Source organism: Symphalangus syndactylus, chromosome 9, assembly GCF_028878055.3.
Source record: "Symphalangus syndactylus isolate Jambi chromosome 9, NHGRI_mSymSyn1-v2.1_pri, whole genome shotgun sequence".
Lineage (NCBI taxonomy): Eukaryota > Metazoa > Chordata > Mammalia > Primates > Hylobatidae > Symphalangus > Symphalangus syndactylus.
Window position 1 is genome coordinate 65,277,711 of NC_072431.2, and position 20,358 is coordinate 65,298,068.

The 20,358-nt window shown below is 41.6% G+C and overlaps 1 long non-coding RNA gene across 1 annotated transcript in view; it reads right to left on the minus strand.

Moving 5' to 3' along the window:
* The window catches only part of LOC134731333 (uncharacterized), a 164,046-nt gene that overhangs the window by 128,781 nt on the left and 14,907 nt on the right, over nt 1-20,358 (minus strand). Inside the window, exon 2 of the long non-coding RNA XR_010113517.1 lies at nt 3,042-3,220. This is a non-coding gene — a long non-coding RNA (uncharacterized lncRNA). The remainder of the gene's footprint in view (nt 1-3,041; nt 3,221-20,358) is intronic.

A 20,358-nucleotide genomic window follows, 5' to 3' on the forward strand; every position in this document is an offset into this window, starting at 1 on the left:
AATGCTTTGAAATCTAATCAGTTTATCTTTTGTCATTGGGTCCTGATTTAAGAGAAAAAGTAGTTATTTATTTCTACTTTTCTCCACTTTATGAAATAAATCTATTTCATGGCAAAGATTTCCCTCTTGTCCTCACATCTTTTATCCTCAAATCTTTTTTTTTTGAGACAGAGAATTTCACTCTTGTTGCCCAGGACTGTGGAACAGAATAGAGAACCCAGAAATAAACCTATGTATTTACAGCCAACTGATTTTTGACAAAGCCAAGGAAAACATACACTAGGGAAAGAACATGTTCTTCAATAAATGGTGCTGGGAAAATTGGATATCCATAGGCAGATGAATGAAACTGGACCCTTATCTTTCACCATATACAAAAATCAACTCAAGATAGATTAATGACTTAAAAGTGAGACACTGGACACAGTGTCTCATGACTGTAATCTCAACACTTTGGGAGGCCAAGGTAGGAAGATCATTTGAAGCCAGGAGTTTGACACCAGCCTGGGCAAATAAGGAGAACCCTAATCTACAAAAAAAAAAAAAAAAAAAAATTAATAAAAGTAAGACTCAAAACTATAAAAATACTAGAAGAAAACATAGGGGAGACACTTCAGGACATTGTTCTGGGCAAATTTTACGAAAGAGGCGATGGCTAAGGAAACAACAGAGTGAAGAGACAATCTACAAAATGGGCAAAAATATTTGCAAACTATGAATCTGACAAGGGATTAACATCCAGAATATATAAGGAACTCAAACACCACAACAGCAAAAAAACAAAAACAAAAACAAAACAAAACACAAACAATCTGGCTGATTTAAAAATCAGTAAAAGATCTAAATAGAGATTTCTCAAATGAAGACACACAAATGGCCAATAAGTTCATGAGAACATGCTCAACATCACTAACCATTAGGGAAAGGCAAATCAAAACCAAAGTGAGATATCACCTCACCCTGGTTAAAATGTCTATCATAAAAAATAAACAAAATAAGAAGTGCTAACAAGGATGCAGAGAAAGGGAAACTCTTATATATGATTGAAGGGAATGCAAAACAGTACACTTATGAGCAACAGTATGGAGGTTTCTCAGAAAATTAAAAATAGAACTATCCTATTATCCAACAATCCTACTAGTGTGTATATATACAAAGGAAATGAAATCAGTATGTTGAAGAGATAATGCAGTCCCATGTTCATTGTAGAATTATTCACACTAACCAAGCTGTAGAATCAACATAAGTGTCCACCAATGGCTGACTGGATAAAGAAAATGTTGTATATGTGTGTAGTGGAATACTATTCAGCCATAAAAAAGGTGAAATCCTGTTATTTGTAACAACATGAATGAACCTAGAAAACAATTACATTAATGAAATAGGCCAAGCACAGAAGGACAAATCTTGTATGATCTCACTCGTGTAGAATCTAAAAAAATATTGATCTCATAGAAGCATACAAAAGAACAGTGGTTACCAGAGACTGGTGAGTGTAGGTCAGGAGAGGGAAAGAAAGAAGAAGTTGGTCAATGAGTACAAAGTTACAGTTAGAGAGGAGAAATAAATTCTGGTGTGCTATTCCACAACAGAGTGACTATAGTGGACAATACTTTATGGTACACTTCAAAGTAACTCGGAGAGAGGATTTTAAATGTTCTTTTTTTTTTTTGAGACAGAGTCTTGCTTTCTTTCCAGGCTGGAGTGCAGTGGCGCAATCTCGGCTCACTGCAACCTCTGCCTCCTGGGTTCAAGGGATTCTCCTGCCTCAGCCTCCCGAGTAGCTAGGACTACAGGTGCGCACCACCATGCCTAGCTAATTTTTGTATTTTTAGTAGTGATGGGTTTCACCATGTTGCCCAGGATAGTCTCGATCTCTTGACCTCGTGATACCCCTGCCTCGGTTAAGTGTTCTTACTAGAAAGAAATGGCAGGCATTTAAGATGATCAATATGCTAACTATTCTGATTTGATCATTACATAATGTACACCAAACATCACATTACATCTCATAAATAAATATAATTATTATGTGACAATGAAAAACAAAATAAAACTTATTACAAAAAAAGAGTGTGGCTGGGTGCAGTGGCTCACACCTGTAATCCCAGCACTTTGGGGGGCCGAGGTGGGCGGATCATGAGGTCAGGAGATCAAGACCATCCTGGCTAACATGGGGAAACCCCGTCTCTACTAAAAATACAAAAAAAATTAGCCGGGCGTGGTGGCATGCACCTGTAGTCCCAGCTGCTGTGGAGGCTGAGGCAGCAGAATGGCGTGAACCTGGGAGGTGGAGCTTGCAGTGAGCCGAGATTGTGCCACTGCACTCCAGCCTGGGTGACAGAGCAAGTCTCAAAAAAAAAAAGAGTATGATTTGACCGTCACCCCCACTCCCGACTTACTTCTCCTGGTGCTTTATGCCTTGTTTATCTCCTCTCCTGCTGGTATTGGTTGTTTCTAGCAGCTGTGGCTGCTACGGCTAGAGGTGGGCTTGCCTGGGCAGAGGTAGGAATATCCATAGGCATCCCTGGAGGCAGTATCTGACTTCCTGCAAAGGTTCCAGAAGCTGAACACTGAGCTACAATTCATCATCCTAATATCCCCCACTGGGAACCACCTGGAGAGGTAGTGTGTATACCCTTCTATCCCAAATAGCCCCTTCTCCATTCTATCAACTTTCTCTTATTCCAGCCCTCTGACATCTTTTCTTTAGATACCCTAGGAGCAAACCACTTCAAAGAGACTCCAGGGAGAAGGAAGACATCCACACTACATTGATTAATTGGCTTTAAATGAAAAATAACAAATCACTATCCTTAAAGTGAACTTATATAGATAAGTCTTATCTTAACAACAACAGAAAAAGATTTACTTCTTTTCTCAGTCAAATGAAGATTGACTTCCTCATTTTCCCAAAGGGACCTTTAATTAAAAGTGATTTGAGCAAAGGATGGGAGCAAATGTTTACTGATTTCCCACTCTGTGCCAGACATTGTGTTAAGCTCTTATGTAATCCCATCCCATGGGGTATGTGTTTTTACCTCCAGTTTATGGGTGAGGAAACTGAGGCCCAGAGAGGGTCAATGACTTGCCGTTGTTCATCCAGATAGCAATTGAGGGAAAAGGAATTGAGACTTTACTGGGCTTGGCTCCAAAACAAAGACTGTTTCCAAGCCATTATGCTGTAGATCTCTGGGACAGGATGATCTATAGGGCAGACCTGGCAAAATAAATATGTTACATGGTAAACATCAGACAAGTCAGATATTTGTCAAAGCAAACAAATTCTAATGTGAGGTGAAACAGGAGAGATCTTCTTGTCTCTGAACCTCCATACTACCCTTGAGTGAACAAAGTAATTATTGGTTGAGGCAAAATCATGGCATCTGTATAACTCATTAGCTCTTATTTGTTTAAAGTCTGATGGTGTATGACAAAAGAATTTGTTCCAGATGTCAAATCAGGACAATAGAGCTTAACAGCCTGTGTTAGAAAAGCTCCAATGCGGAAGACTCAGGAGGCTGCCGAGGCAAAAAGAGCAGCTGGTCAAAACCCGTAGAACCTCTCGGAGAGTCCCCACCTCTGGTCCAGGGAAACCTCCACATCCCACCCCCGAATCCAAGTTCTGTCCCTCCTCAGCCATCCATTATTTGCCTATGACTCTGAATGTTAATGCTTTTTCCATTCTCTGAAGTTAAGGTATTTAAAAGGATTATTAAGATACATACTCTTTGGAGTTTGATGCTGGAAAAACATCTTATCTGAAAAAAATATATATACATGGGGACTAAGCTCTGAGTTTTTTTCTTGCCCAAATTCCTATGTAAGGGGTCTGGAAAGTCATGACCTACAAACCATAAATTCTCATCAGATGGGTTTTATTTTACATTTTTATTTTATTTATTTATTTATTTTTTGAGACGGAGTCTCCCGTGGTGGCCCAGGCTGCAGTGCAGTGGCGCAGTCTCAGCTCACTGCAAGCTCCGCCTCCTGGGTTCACGCCATTCTCCCGCCTCAGCTTCCCGAGTAGCTGGGACTACAGGTGCCTGCCACCATGCCCGGCTAATTTTTTGTATTTTGTTAGTGGACGCAGGGTTTCACCGGGTTAGCCAGGATGGTCTCCATCTTCTGACCTCGTGATCCCCCCGCCTCAGCCTCCCAAAGTGCTGGGATTACAGGCGTGAGCCACCGCACCCGGCCCAGATGGGTTTTATTTAACCCTATATTTTGTGACTTACTTTCCAATCTAACTCTGGCATAACATTATGTGACAAGGAAGAAAGCCAAAATATTTTACCCCAAAATACGTTTCTTTGCCATATCTTGAAATGGCCCTGCAAAGCTGTCGTTTGTGGGCAAAAACTTGCATCTGTAAAGAATCTCTATTAACATAGCTAGATCTTTTTGTTCCAGGCCCTTTCAATCCTGAAGACATTAACTAAGAGTCTAGCACCTTTTAATGATCTGAATAGGAAACATTTGTCATCTATTGTCTCTAAGGGCAGCCACTGTAACACTTCAAAAGAACCTTGGTCTCCACAATCTTTTACCTTAACCTGGACATTTCTTTTGTATGGATCCCAGGTCTTTAGACAAACTCAACCAATTGTAAACCAGGAAGTGTTTAAATTTTCCTATAGCCTGGAAGCCCTTGCTTGGAGTTGTCCTGCCTTCCTGAATGTATTCCTTAAATGTATTTGATTGATGTCTCATGCCTCCTAAAAATGTATAAAACCAAGGGGTACCCTGACCACCTTGGACACATGTTCTCAGGACCTGTGTCCTGAGGGCTGTGTCATGAGCCATAGTCACTCACATTTGGCTCAGATTAAATCTCTTCAAATATTTTACAGAGCTTGACTCTTTTCGATGATGTACATATGTCTATATTTTTTAATTGCATAAGTTAACTGACCAAATTCAGTATGCTTTGCTCACTTCTTGTCAGAAAGCTCAGTGCCCAATTTTCTACTCAAGTGCAAAGTGCAGCATTGCCTAATTTCCTCATAAAATTATATGCTGTATTAGGGTTTCTCAGAAAAACAGAGATTATATATAATCTCTGCTGTTGCAAAAGTTTTATAAGAGCTACCACGGTTATCTGAACTTGGTTGTTGCAAAGAATGTATTCCAAGACCTAAACTCTCCATATATATTTGGAGCACTTTGCATTGTTATGCAAATAATTATATAATTATGAAAATTGGTTTATGTGATTATGGAGGCCAGGAAGTCCAAGGATCTGTTATCTGTAAGATGGAGAACCAGGAAAGCTGATGGTGTAACTTTCAGTCCAAGGACAAAGGTCTGAGAACCAGGGCAGGGGTTAGGGGACAGGCTGGTATAAGTCCTGGAGTCCGAAGACCCAAGAATCCGTAGCTCCAATGTTCAAGGGCAGGAAAAGATGGATGTCTCAGCTCCAGAAAAGAAAAATAATTAGCCCTCCCTCAGTCTTTTCGTTCTATCTGGACCCTCAATGGATTTGTTGGTATTCACCCACGTTACTCTTTTTTTTGAGATGGAGTTTTGTTCTTGTCACCCAGGCTGGAGTGCAATGGCACGATCTCGGCTCACTGCAACCTCCGCCTCCCAGGTTCAAGCAATTTCCCTGCCTCAGCCTCCTGAGTAGCTGGGATTACAGGTGCATGCCACCATGCCTAGCAAATCTTTGTATTTTTAGTAGAGATGGGGTTTCATCATGTTGTCCAGTCTGGTCTCGAACTCCTGACTTCAGGTGATCCACCCGTCTTGGTCTCTCAAAGTGCTGGGATTACAGGCATGAGCCACCGCACTCGGCCTTTGCCCACATTACTAAGAGCAGCTCTTCTTCACTCAGTCTACCGATTCAAATGCTAATCTCCTCCAGAAACACCCTCACAGACACCCCCAGAGATAATGTTTTGCTAGTTGTATGGGTATCACTTAACCTAGTCAAGTTGACATACACAATTAACTCTCACATATGCCCACCCTGTTATATGTCTTCTTTTATCACTATTTAAATTTTCCTCTATGATTTGTATGAATTGTTATTCCTTTTATCCTAGTTTATTGTTTCCTTAGTAATTATGACCACCTGGCATATTATTTATTTGTAAATCAGTTTGTTATCTATCTTCTAATTTAAACGTAAAACCCCAAACTATAAAAATCCTGGAAGAAAACCTAAGCAATATCATCCTGGACCTAGGAACGGGCAAATATTTCATGACAAAGACATCAAAAGCAATGACAATGAAAACAAAAATGGGTAAGTGGGATCTAATTAAACTTAAGAGCTTCTGCACAGCAAAAGACCTCAGGTGGATCACCTGAGGTCAACAGAGTAAACAGACAACCTACAGAATGGGAGACAATATTTGCAAACTATGTATCTGACAAAGATCTAATATCCAGCATCTATAAGGAATTTAAACAAATTTACAAGAGAAAAACAAACCACCCCATTGAAAAGTGGGCAAAGGAGGTGAACAGACATTTTTCAAAAGAAGACATACTTGTGGCCAACAAGCATTTAAAAAAAACTCAATATCACTGATCATTTGAGAAATGCAAATCAAAACCACAATGAGATACCATCTGAAACCAATCAGATTATTAAAATGTCAAAAAATAACAGATGCTGGCAAGGTTGTGGAGAAAAGGGAACACTGACACACTGTTGGTAGAAGCGTAAATTAGTTCAACAATTGTGGAAAGCAGTGTGGCGATTCCTCAAAGAGCTAAAAGCGGAACTACCATTCAACCCAGCAATCTCATTACTGTTTATCTACCCAGAGGAATATAGATCTTTCTACCATAAAGACACAGGCATGCGAATGTTTGTGGCAGCACTATTTATAATAGGAAAGACAAGTTATCAACCTAAATGCCCATCAATGACAAATTGGATAAAGAAAATGTGGTACATATACACCAGGGAATACTATGCAGCCATAAAAAAGAATGAGATCATGTTATTTGCAGGAACATGGATGAAGCTGGAGGCCATTATCCAGGAACAGAAAACCAAATACTGCATGTTCTCACTTGTAAGTAGGAGCTTAATGTTAAGAACTCATGAACACAAAGAGGATAACAACAGACACTGGGGTCTCCTTGAGGGTAGCAGGTGGGAGGAGGGAGAGGAGTAGAAAAGATAGCTATTGGGTACTGAACTTAATATCCAAGTAATATAATAATCTGCACAACAAACCCTCGAGACAAGAGTTTACCTGTGTAACAAACTTTCACATGTACTCCCGAACCAAAAAAATTTTTTTAAAGAAAGAATTCCCATTAAAAGTATGCAAGATGGAGACAACCATACACCTCACTTTCATAAGCCTTAGAAGTAAGAAAGGAAAGTCAAGATGTGGGTAGTATTTGAGCAATCATGGTCCTTTCCAATATTCTTCCTTGGGAGATTAGAAAACCATCTATCCGGCCATGTGTGGTGGCTCATGCCTGTAATCCCAGCACTTTGGGAGGCCGAGGTGGGTGGATCACCTGAGGTCAAGAGATCACCACCATCCTGGCCAACATGGTGAAACCCAGTCTCTACTAAAAATACAAAAATTAGCTGGGCATGGTGGTGTGCACCTGTAGTCCCAGTTACTCAGGAGGCTGAGGCAGGAGAATCACTTGAACCCGGGAGGTGGAGGTTGCAGTGAGCTGAGATCAGAGATCGTGCTACTGCACTCTAACCTGGACAACAAAGCAAGACTCCATCTCAAAAAAAAAAAAAAAAAAAAAAAAAAGGAAAGAAAAAGAAAACCATCCATCCGTTATTAAACCGTTGTAACCTCTACACATGCTTGATATCTGTGGCAATAGAATGATGGTCATTCCAGCTTTACTAGTTGCAGTTGCTCAGCATCCTCTGATCTTTTTCTCCTGTTACAGCTCATCTGCTTTCCTCCCCCTTTATTTTAATTTTATCCATTTTTTTACTTTCACCATAGCTCATCTTTAGACTTTGTGTCCTTTCAGCTTGTTGACTTGATTTCCTTGCTTGACGCTGTATTCTCTATGAAGAACTTGGGAGATAAATTATCCATTTGACCGTGCTTACTCTTGAGTGTTGCCTATAAAACTCCTCCTTTTTTACCCCAGGAGTCCTCTGAGAAGGAAGGCTTGGTGTGTGTGCAATATTCACAACCCTACCCGCATTGACCTGCACTCACCAAGTCCCTGGGAACCTGAACTTCCCAGTTCTCTCCTTTTTCTGCCTGGGTCCAGCGTGGTTGGGGAGGCCCTTTGGCAGCTATTAAAGTGTTTCTGGTATTGGTGACAGTGCCGTTCATCTGTCACCAGGTTTATGACTTGATTGTATGATTTCTGTTTTGTAAGTTTTCTTCTTTCTCCATAGCTACCCTAATTTGGCCAAAACAAGAAGGTATATTCTATGTACTACATTCTCAGCCTATTAATAACTCATATAAGGATGCCCACATTTTCTACGAATATACTAAAGAAATTAAGACAAGTTTCCAGGACTAGGCTGAACAACCATTCTATGACCAACTCCTATTTATTGTTTTCTGCTATTGACATGGGCCAAGTCTTCAATCTTCTCCTCCCCTTGGCATAGCTTCAGCCATCATTTCGAAAGCCCTCACTGGCACTTAGAATGTTTAGTAGATCCTCTTTAAAATAAAACAACTTTCTCTAATTTTCCATAGTTATAGGGTGCCATGATCCATCCCTCACTAATATCAAATATGAAATATTGCCCTTATTATGTGACACACAGAAGCATTGATCCTTCATTTTTGTGCTTTGTTCTCCCTCAACTGTGAGGGCTGTCTTTCTCACAGGAATATGAGATCCTCAAAGACGGAAAATGTTTCTTAACATTCCTGCATTTTCAAATAACCTAGAACAGTGCATCTTACATGGGGGGTGATTGATAAATATTTGTCATTGGAAATAGATTTTTATTATTTTATTTTATTTTATATTTTATTTTATTTTATATTTTATTTTAGACAGAGTCTTGCTGTGTCGCCCAGGCTGGAGTGCAGTGGCGTGATCTCAGCTCACTGCAATCTCTGCCTCCTGAGTTCAAGTGATTTTCCTGCCTCAGCCTCCCTAGTAGCTGGGATTATAGGCATGCGCTGCCACACCCGGCTAATTCTGTATTTTTAGTAAGGCAGGGTTTTGCTATGTTGGTCAGGCTGGTCTCAAACTCCTGACCTCAAGTGACCCACCCGCCTTGGCCTCCCAAAGTGCTGGGATTACAGGCATGAGCCACCAGGCCTGGCCGATATTCACTTTTAGATTCATTAATTACCTTTGCATCTTTTTGGAGCTGGCACTAACAGAAGAATGGGACACACATAATTTTAGGATAAAGTGTTATCCTAAACTCAACTTGGGTCCACCCACCCAGTGCAGCAAAGCCATCAGGACTGGGCATCAGAATTGCAGCAAGAGAAAGTGAAGCGTTTATTTGCAGGGTGCCAAGCAAGGAGACTAGGGCAGCTCATTCTTAAGACCTGAACTCCTGCCTGGCTTACAGGTAAGAAATTTTAAAGGCAAGGAGGCAGAGGTAACAGAAAAGTTATTAATCAATACATGAATGCCGTACATTGGTTTGACCTAAAAAAAGACGGGACATCTCAAAGGGGGTGCCCACAGGTCATACGGATTCAAAGATTTTCTGATTTGTGATTGGTTAAGGAGGTAAAGTCTCGTCTAAAATTCTGTGTTCAGCAACAAAGAATGTTAACTCTGGCCCACGGTGTGACCCCTCCAGACCCCTCAAAAAGAAATTCAGGGGCAAAGGAGGTGGTTAAAGTTCAGTCCTCAGTTTCTCTTTATCTGACGTCTATTTGATGGGGGTATAGGTTTTTAAAAAACAACTCAGGGACGTATGTTAAGATGTTCCTTTAGTTTCTATAGGGAATCAAACTCTAACTTCCTTGGCTATCGTTTTAAGCTACTATCTTCTTGCTTATCAAGTTGCTCACTTAATTTTCAAAGTTAGCTAGGTGCCCGGGATTTCCCTTGGGGAAATCAAGATTTTCGTTTATATTTATGCTTGGGATTGAGGGGTGTCCGACGGGCCCCTAAGAGACGATCTCTGCTCTGTCTCAAGTGGAACCCCTCTAAGCAGTCACCCCAACATTCTAGGGCAGTGGTCCCCAATCTTTTTGGCACCAGGGACTGGTTTTGTCAAAGACATTATTTCTATAAACTAGGGTAAGGATGGTTTTGGGATAATTCAAATGCATCATGACTACAGTGCACTTTATTTCTATTATTAATACATTGTAGTATTTAACAAAATAATTATACAACTCACTATCATGTGGAATCATGGGAGCTGTGAGTTCGTTTTATTCCCATTTGGGGATGATGGGAGACCGTGACAGATCATCGGGTATTAGATTCTCATAAGGAGCCTGCAACCTAGATCCCCCACGTGCCCAGCTGACAATAGGATTTGTGCTCCCGTGAGAATCTAATACCATCACTGATCTGACAGGAGGCAGAGCTCAGGCAGTAATGAGAGTGGTGTGGAGCAGCTGAAAATACAGATGAAGCTTCCCTTGCCTGCCACTCACTTCCTGCTGTGCAGCCTGGTTCCTAACAGGCCACAGAGGACCTGTTGCCGTCTATGGCCCGGAGGTTGGGGACCCCTGTGTTAGAGGATTCCATGGCTTTCAGTTTCAGTCTTGTTGGAGCTGCCTGCATTATTATGTCTTCCCAGCCCAGGCATTCACTGATAGAAGAAGACGTTGCCCTCCAGCTAGGTCTGCTCAATACCTATTGTTGAACTGAAGTGGTTTGTGTAGCTGACTTGCAGCCTGTCTCCATCAGCTCAAATGCTCACACAGGTTTTCCAACCCTAGAGCCTTTTTATTTTCCCTTTCACACCTCCCCTGCTCCTCTTCAATTCTCCAAGCACAGTTATCTGAACTTGGCTGTTGCAAAGATTTTATTCTGTGTCTTCAAGATCTCTGTGCTGTTTCAATCAGTCTGAACTTCCTTTGTCCAAGGCTGACCCTCCCTGCTCTCCAACCCCTCCTCTCATTTCTCTTCCCTTAACTCCTTCCTTTGCCAATACTATGCATTTCTCAGCCAGGTCAGGCTAAGTGCTGTATAGCACACAAACCCCAAGACTCAGTGGCTTAAACCCAGATCACAGCAATATGTGTTCATGAGGTTGTCAATGGAAAGAGTCAAACTCAAAATATTTGAAGAAATCTCTTCTGAGCCAAATGTGACTGACCATTGGCCTGTTGACATAGTCCTCAGGAGATCCTCAGAACATGTGCCCAAGGTGGCTGGGCCACAACTAGGTTTTTTTTATATTTTAGGGAGATAAGGCATCAATCATACACAGAAGACGTACAATGATTCAGTCCAGAAAGGCTGAACAAACGGAAGTGGGGGCTTCCAAGTTGCGAGTGAATTCAAAGATTTTTGGATTGGCAGTTGGTTGAAAGAGTTATTATCAATAGAAAGAAATGTCTGGGTTAGGGTTACAGTAAGGGGTTGTGGAGACTGAGGTTTTATGATGTAGATGAAGACTCCAGGTAGCAGGCTTCAGATAGAATGGATTGCAAATGTTTATCAGACTGAAAGAGTCTGTTTTATAAGTAATTCCAAAGGGGTGGTGGGTATAATGAGGCACATCTGGCTCCCCCTTCCCATCATGTCCTGAACTAGTTTTTTCGGGTTAACTTTGGAATGCCCTTGTTGGAGAGCAGAGGTCCATTCAGATGGTTTGGGGAAGACCTTAGAATTTTTTGTTTCTTTGTTTACAGGGTCATTCAAGGACCCACACTCTACTATCCCCTAGGACCCCAGAGTTCTCTACTGGATATTCTGCAGATGTCTAGAGATCCGAGGGTTAGAGAGGCGTGCAGTGTGCATCATTCTGTTCATATCCCATTGTTCAGAACTCAGCCACAGGCACCTTCCACTGCAAGGGAAGCTGGGAGGGTTCTCTTGCTCTGTGTCCAGGAGGAAAAGAAAGTGAACGTAGAGCAGTCTTTGCCACAATCAAAGTCACAGGATATATTGAACAATACCTTATCCCCCTTTTTTTTTTTTTGCAAATCCTGGGATTATTTTGTGGTTAGAGGGACTAGGCTAGAGGAAAGTATGGGGTGCATTTAATATTGGAAAGTCAGTTACTTCATAGTTGTAGTGGGTTTATTAGCAGAGATTAACCAAAAGATACAAGTTTTTCGATGATACTCATAGCATTATTTATGCTGTAGCACACACTGTTTTCTTTTTGTTTGTTTGTGTTTGTTTTTGTTTTGTTTTTCAAGACGGAGTCTTGCTCTGTTGCCCAGGCTGGGATACAGTGGTGCCATCTCGGCTCACTGCAACCTCTGCCTCCTAGGTTCAAGCGATTCTCCTGCCTCAGCCTCCCCAGTAGCTTGGATTACAGGTATGTACCACCAGGCCAGGCTACATTTTTTTTGTATCTTTAGTAGAGACGGGGTTTCACCATGTTGGCCAGTCTGGTCTCGAACTCCTGACCTCAGGTGATCCACCCACCTTGGCCTTCAAAAGTGCTGGGATTACAGGCATGAGCCACCATGCCCAGCCCATGCACTGTTTTCTAGGCACTTAAATATTGTTTACTTCACAACATTTCTGTGAGATAGGTACTACTATTGTTCCCATTTTACAGATGAGCAAACCAAGAAAGCGATAGGTAACTTTCTCAACATCAAGCAACTAATAAATGGCAGGGCTGAGATTTGAACCCAGTCAGTCTGATTGCCTAGGATCTATGGATATGGCAATTGTGCCTATTCATAACTGGGATATTCTGCCCTAAAATGGGATGTAGTTAGCCAAGGCATTTTCTTGGAGGCTAAAATATATGTGTGAAGATGTGAGTGTCCCATCCACAAGCACTGAGATATGCTATATTTTTACAGCCCACATGTAGGAGGAGGCCATTCTCCTACTTTTCCATCTCTTTTTTTTATTTTTAAAATTTATATTATTTATATTTTGAAAATAGAGATGGGGTCTCACTGTGTTGCTCAGGCTGGTCTCGAACTCCTGGGCTCAAGTGATTTTCCCATCTCAGCCTCTCAGAGTGCTGGCATTACAGGCATGAGCTTTTAATTAATTTCATTTAATTAAGATGAAAGGTGCCTAGCCTGGCCGGGCACGGTGGCTCAAGCCTGTAATCCCAGCACTTTGGAAAGCCAAGGCGGGTGGATCACGAGGTCAGGAGATCGAGACCATCCTGGCTAACATGGTGAAACCCCGTCTCTACTAAAAATACAAAAAATTAGCCGGGTGAGGTGGCGGGCGCCTGTAGTCCCAGCTACGCGGGAGGCTGAGGCAGGAGAATGGCGTGACCCCCAGGGGGTGGAGCCTGCAGTGAGCCGAGATTGTGCCACTGCACTCCAGCCTGGGTGAAAGAGCGAGACTCCGTCTCAAAAAAAAAAAAAAAAAAAAGAAAGGTGCCTAGCCTTTTCAGTCTTTTTCTCACACAAATGGTTACAAAGGACACATGGTGTTTAGCAGTTTGCCCTTTAAATTATATCTGTTGACCCTGAAGGGTATAAAAGAGGAATCAGAATGCTTCACCTTCCAATTTCTGTGCTCTTTCTCCATCTCAACATTTCAACAATAAGAGATGTTTAATGAGCAACTACTATGTGCCAGCCATTTTTTTTTCAGGTATCAAGGATTGGAGAAGATGGAGGCAACATGACAACTAAATGTAATGCATGCTCCTGGATGGCATTTTGGATCCTCAAGGAAAAGAGGCATCATGGAGCAATAAACCAAGCATATCAAGTGCCCACCTCTGTGTGCTCAATGGGTAATTGCCTAGTATGATGTCTGCTGCTTATGAGTGCCGCAAAGAAAATAGATAGAAACAAGGGTAACCAGGGGCATCCTTTCCTAAGGATCTTTAGGCTAAGACATGAATGGCACAAGATAATCCACCCTTTTAAAATGTGGGGTGAGAGTTTGGGTGTGGTGGCTCACACTTGTAATCCTAGCACTTTGGGAGGCCAAGGCAGGAGGATCACTTGAGGCCAGGAGTTTGAGACCAGCCTGGGGTAACATAGGGAGGCTCCATCTCTACAAAAAAATAAATAAATAAATAAATAAATTTATCCAGGTGTGGTGGTAAATGCCTATAGTCCCAGCTACTTGAGGGGCTCAGGTGCAAGGATCACTTGATCCAGGGAGGCTGAGGCTGCAGTGAGTCATGACTGCACCACTACACTTCAGATTGGGTGACAGAGCAAGACTCTGTATTAAAACAATGTGGCGTGAGACAATTCAGGAAGGAGGAATAGCCTGTTCAAAAACTCTGAGCCAACAACTTCTCTGTTGATAATTATACCATTTTCTTTTTATTTACATTGTCCACTTTTTTGTGTGTGTGAAATAGAGTCTCACTCTGTTGCCCAGGCTGGAGTGCAGTGGCATGATCTCGGCTCACTGTAACCTCCACTTCCTGGGTTCAAGTGATTCCCCTGCCTCAGCCTCCCAAGTAGCTATGATTACAGGCACACACCACCACGCCTGGCTAATTTTTGTAGTTTTAGTAGAGGCAGGGTTTCACCATGTTGGCCAGGCTGGTCTCGAACTCCTGACCTCAGGTGATCCACCCGCCTTGCAAAGTGCTGGGATTACAGGTGTGAGCCACTGCACCCAGCCCATTTTTCACATTTTTAACATTTATATTCTGCTATTTAAAAATACTGTATTTTGAAATTATTACAAATGTATAGAAGAGTTACAAGTACAGTTCAAGTTATTCCCATAACCGCTTAATCCATATTTCCCAGCTGTTACCATCTTATTGCATTTTTACATATCTTCCTCCCTCTCTTGTCCCCACTCTCCCTCCCTTGCTCTTATTCTTTCTCTTTACACACACACAAACACACACACACACACACACACACACAACTAGTCTTTTCCTTCACCACTTGAGAGCTAGCTGTGGGAACAGTATACCTTCACTTGTAAATACTCCCGTGGGCATTCCCTAAAAGAAAGATCTCTCATCATGCAAGCTTCTAAGTCAAGAAGTCAACATTTTCACAATCCTCCCATCCAATCCACTTAGAGCCCATTCAAATTTTACCAACTCTCTCAATGATGTCTCTTTTTCCCTTGGGGTCCAAGATGCCATCCGGGAAAATGTATTGCATCTATTGTAGTTGTCATGCCTCCTAGTGCCCTCCAACCTGGACCAATTCCTTAATCTCTTCTGTCACTTATGTCCCCAACAATTTTAAAGAATACAAGCCTCCTGTGCTGTGGGATGACCCTGAGTGTGGGTCCATCTGATGTCTCTCTGTGACCAGACTCAGATCAAGGATTCCTGGTAGGGATGTCACTGACATAATACTGTGTTCTTCTCTGCATTAGGAGTGCACAATGTCAGCCAGGCGTGGTGGCTCACGCCTGTAATCCCAGCACTTTGGGAGGCTGAGACGGGTGGATTTCCTGAGGTCGGGAGTTCGAGACCAGCCTGTCCAACATGGTGAAACCCCATCTCTACTAAAAATACAAAAATTAGCGTGGCATGGTGGCACACGCCTGTAATCCTAGCTACTCGGGAGGCTGAGGCAGGAGAATTGCTTGAGCCTGGAGGCGGAGGTTGCAGTGAGCTGAGATTATGCCACTGCAATCCAGCCTGGCCAACAGAGCAAGATTCTGTCTCAAAAAAAAAAAAAAAAAAGAAGTGCACGATGTCAATCTGTACCAGCCACCGCTGGTGACACTAATTTTCCGTCACCTGGTCATGCTGGAATCTCCCGGTTTTCTCCACCAGAAGGACACTAGTTTTTGCTCTTGCAATTGGTTATTGTTTTGTGGGAGCATATTCTGAGATCATGCCAGCATTCTGTACATCATCAACATACCATCCACCTGCCTTAGCATGCCTGAATGCGTGACCACAGTTCCACTATGGCCAAAGGCCATTACAATGGTTGCCAAATGATGACTTTCTATTTTCTTTTCTTTTTTTTTTTGAGAGACGGAGTCTCGCTCTATCACCCAGGCTTGAGTGCAGTGGTGTGATCTCAGCTTACTACAACCTCTGCCTCTCTGGTTCAAGTGATTCTCATGCCTCAGCCTCCCGAGTAGCTGGGATTACAGGTGCCCACCACCACGCCCAGCTGATTTTTTTGTATTTTTAGTAGAGATGGGGTTTCACCATGTTGGCCAGGCTGGTCTCGAACTCCTGACCTCAGGTGATCCGCCTGCCTCAGTCTCCCAAAGTGCTGGGATTACATACATGAGCCACTGTGCCCAGCCTATTTTCTATTTTCATAAGTTCTGTTACATTTATTAGCTGAACTTTTACTATAAGGAAGAGATTTTCTTTCTTTCTCTATTTATTTGTATCAGAATGAACCCAGATTCTTTTTTTTTTGAGATGGAGTCTCGCTCTGTCGCCCAGGCTGGAGTGCAGTGGTGTGATCCCAGAGATTCTTATTTTATTGAATGGATTATAATCTAGAACACTTACTGTTTTGAAACCACTTTGTTTTTCTTTTTTAGTTTAGTCCCACAGTTAAATTGATTCAATGTTTACAGCCAGTCTGTTTACCATAACGTTACTGTTCATTTCTTGGTTGGCTGACGTTTGTCATCTAGTATTTCTTTAACAAGGCCCTATGGGATTTACATTCTTTAAATTCTTAGCCACCTTAAAATGGTCTTCTTTTTTTTCCTGTAACAGCTTTATTGAGTTATAATTCACATACCATGCAACTCATCCATTTAAAGTGTACAATTCAATGCTTTTTAGTATATCCACAGAGTTGTCCAACTATCAACACATTTTTAGGACTTTTTTATCACTTCCAGAAAGAACCCGTTACCCACAAGCTGTCATTCCTCATTTACCCCAGCCTTCACCTCCCCACCCAAATCTAGATAACAATTAATGTACGGTAACAACTAATGTACTGTACTTTTTGTTTCCACAGATTTGCCTATTCTGGACATTTCATGTAAATGGAATCATACAATATGTGGTCTTTTTGACTGACTTCTTTCACTTAGCACGTTTTCAAGTTTCACAAATGTGGTAGCGTGTATCAGTACTTCATTTATTTGTATGTTAAATAATATTCCATTATATGGATACACCACAGTTTATCCAAAATGTGTATAAACATTTGTGTTATTTCTACCGTTTTGGCTGTGATAAATAAGGTGATATAAACATTTGTGTACAAGTTTTTGTGTGGACATACACTTTCATTTGTCCTGGGTACATACCTTGAAGTGGAACTGCTGGGTCATATGGCAATTCTGTGATTAACATTTTGAGTATCAACCTAGCTGTTTTCCGGAGTGGCTGCACCAGTTTACATTCTTACCAGCAATGCACAAGGTTCCAATCCCTCCCCATCCTTACCAACACTTATTATTATCTCTCTCTTTATTTTATATTATAGGTATTCTAGTGGACATAAAATGCTATTTCATTGTGGTTTCGATTTGCTTTTCGCTGGTGGCCACCGAAGTTAAGTATCTTTTTATTTTTCTATTGGCTATTTGTATATTTTCTATTTATTTATTTATTTATGTATTTATTTAGACCAAGTCTTGCTCTGTCACCTAGGCTGGAGTGTAGTGGCGTGAACATGGCTCACTGCAGTCTCAATCTCCTGGGCTCAAGCAATCCTCCCACCTCAGACTCCCAAGTAGCTCGGGCCACAGGCAGGTGCCACCATGGTCAACCTTGTATATTTTCTTTGGAGAATGGTCTATTTCAATCTTTTGCCCATTTTTAAATTGGGTTATTCTTTCTTATTATTCTGTTGTAAGAGTTCTTTACATATTCTAGATACAATTCCTTTGTTAGATATATGATCTGCAAATATTTTCTCCAATTTGTGGGTTGTCTTTTTACCTTCTTGATCATGTCCTTTGAAGCACAAAAATATTTAATTTGGATGAAGCCAATTTACCTGTTTTTCCTTTTGTTTCTTGGGTTTTGGTGTCATATATAAACAATTATTGCCTAATCCAAGTTATGAAGACTTATGCCTATGTTTTCTTCTAGGAGTTTTATAGTTTTAGCTCTTAACATTTAATCTTTTAATGCATTTTTAATCAAGTTTTTGTGTATGCTGTGAGGTAGGGGTCCAACTTCACTTTTAATATTTGGATATTCTATTTCTTCAGCAAAATTTGTTTAAAAAATTGTTCTGGCACACTTACCAAAAATCAGTTAACTGTAAACTTGAAGATTTGTTTCTGGACTTTCAATCCTATTACATTAATCTAAATGTCTGTTCTTATGACAGTGCTAAAATGTTTTTCTTTTGCCTTTATGCTTTAGCAAATTTGTGCTGGGTTTAAAATGATTGGGTCACTGTTTCTCATCTTGAAGATATTTGGTATAGCCCCACTGTCTCTAGCACTGAACATAGAGAAGCAAGCCTGAGGCCCATCCTGTAATTTTTATGCACAGGATCAACTTGATATTTTGATTCAATGACCAAGAATTATTTCTTTATCCATAATGTTTACTATTTTTGTTTTTTTTTTTTTAATTGGGTGATTGGGATGTGGGTATCAGAACCTGGAACTGGGAACAGTTATATCCTTTGATAGTCCCTTTTGAGAACCATTTTTTTTTTGTTTGTATGTTTGTTTTCTTTGTTTTGTTTTTGAGACAGGATCTCGCTCTGTTGCCCAGGCTGGAGTACAGTGACACAATCACAGCTCACTGCAGCCTTGAGCTTCTGGGCTCAGGTGATCCTTCTGTCTTAGCCTCCTGAGTAGCTGGGACTGCAGATATGCACCACCACACCTGGCTAATATTTTTTAAAATTTTATTTGTGTAGAGACAAGGTCTCACTATGTTGTCCAGGCTGCTCTCAAACTCCTGGCCTCAGGCGATCCTCCCATCTCAGCCTCCCAAAGTACTAGGATTACAGGCATGAGCCACCATGCCCGGCCATGTTTACTATTTCTCAGGAAATATTTTGGTGCTGATAGTTGCATGTCAGCTTTCCTGAGAGCCATGGTTTGCTGTTTCTATTACATAGATTTAAACGTTTTTATGGAAAATTTTCTTATACTAAATCTTAAAATACATATTTTTGTTTTGTTATTTTAATCTTTTTCTTGGGGACAGCAATTATGACATGTTGGAACTTTTTTTTTTACTTTATTCTCCCCATAGATAGATAGACAGATACAAGATACATTGATATAGATTATATAGGTACTCTCTATATGCATATATGAAATAGGTGTATAGGTGTTTGTGTGTTTGTTTGTTTTTTTGTTTGAGACAGGGTCTCACTCTGTCACCCAGGCTGAAGTGCAGTGGTGCAATCATAGCTCACTGCAGTCTCAACTTCCCCAGACTTAGGTGATCCTCCCACCTCAGCTTCCTGAGTAGCTGGGACTACAGGCATGCACCACCATGCCTGGCTAAGTTTTTTGTAAAGACAGGATATTGCCATATTGCCCAGGCTGGTCTCGAAGTGATCCGCCCACCTTGGCCTCCCAAAGTGCCAGGATTACAGGTGTGAGCCTATGTACCCAGCTATTTTGCTTACTGTTCTCAACTCTTTTTTTTTTGAGATGGAGTCTCGCTCTTTCTCCCAGGCTGGAGTGCAGTGGCGCGATCTCGGCTCACTGCAAGCTCCACCTCCCGGGTTCACGCCATTCTCCTGCCTCAGCCTCTCCTAGTAGCTGGACTACAGGCGCCCACCACCACGCCCAGCTAATTTTTTGTATTTTTAGTAGAGACGGGGTTTCACCGTGGTCTCGATCTCCTGACCTCCTGATCCGCCCGCCTCGGCCTCCCAAAGTGCTGGGATTACAAGCGTGAGCCACCGCGCCCGGCCTATTCTCAACTCTTTTCTTCATAATAATTCCTGTGCTCTCAGCTGTGCTAATTTTTCTTTGTCTTTCCTTTAACACAGCTTGTGTTTCTCAGTAACTTTATCTTGCTCTTCTTCTTCCTGCTTGTTCACTTCTTTCTTCCAGCTAACATTTCATCTCGGTTGTCTTGCCATGTCTTCTCTGCATGCTGCTATTTCTGCTTGAGCTCTAGTTTCATAAATGCCTCATTAAGCTTTTCTTTACTGAATGAAAGGCTGGTGACACTGGTCCTCTTGCCAAAGACCCTATTTTCCTCCATGCATTTCTCATTTGCCATTTCCCTCTGTCCCTTCCCTCCTGTTTTCTTTTATAGCTTCTATCTTGGTCTCTTTTATATTATAGTTTGTCTTTGACTGAAATGAGCTTTTTTTTTTTCTGAATACAATTTATGGAAGCATCCTCCTGTGGTGGGAGGGCCGGGGGCTGTGATTCAGTCCAGAAGTTATTGCCCCTGCTTAGGACTCTTGAGGTCCATGTGAGCAGACCCTGACTCTTCCGAGG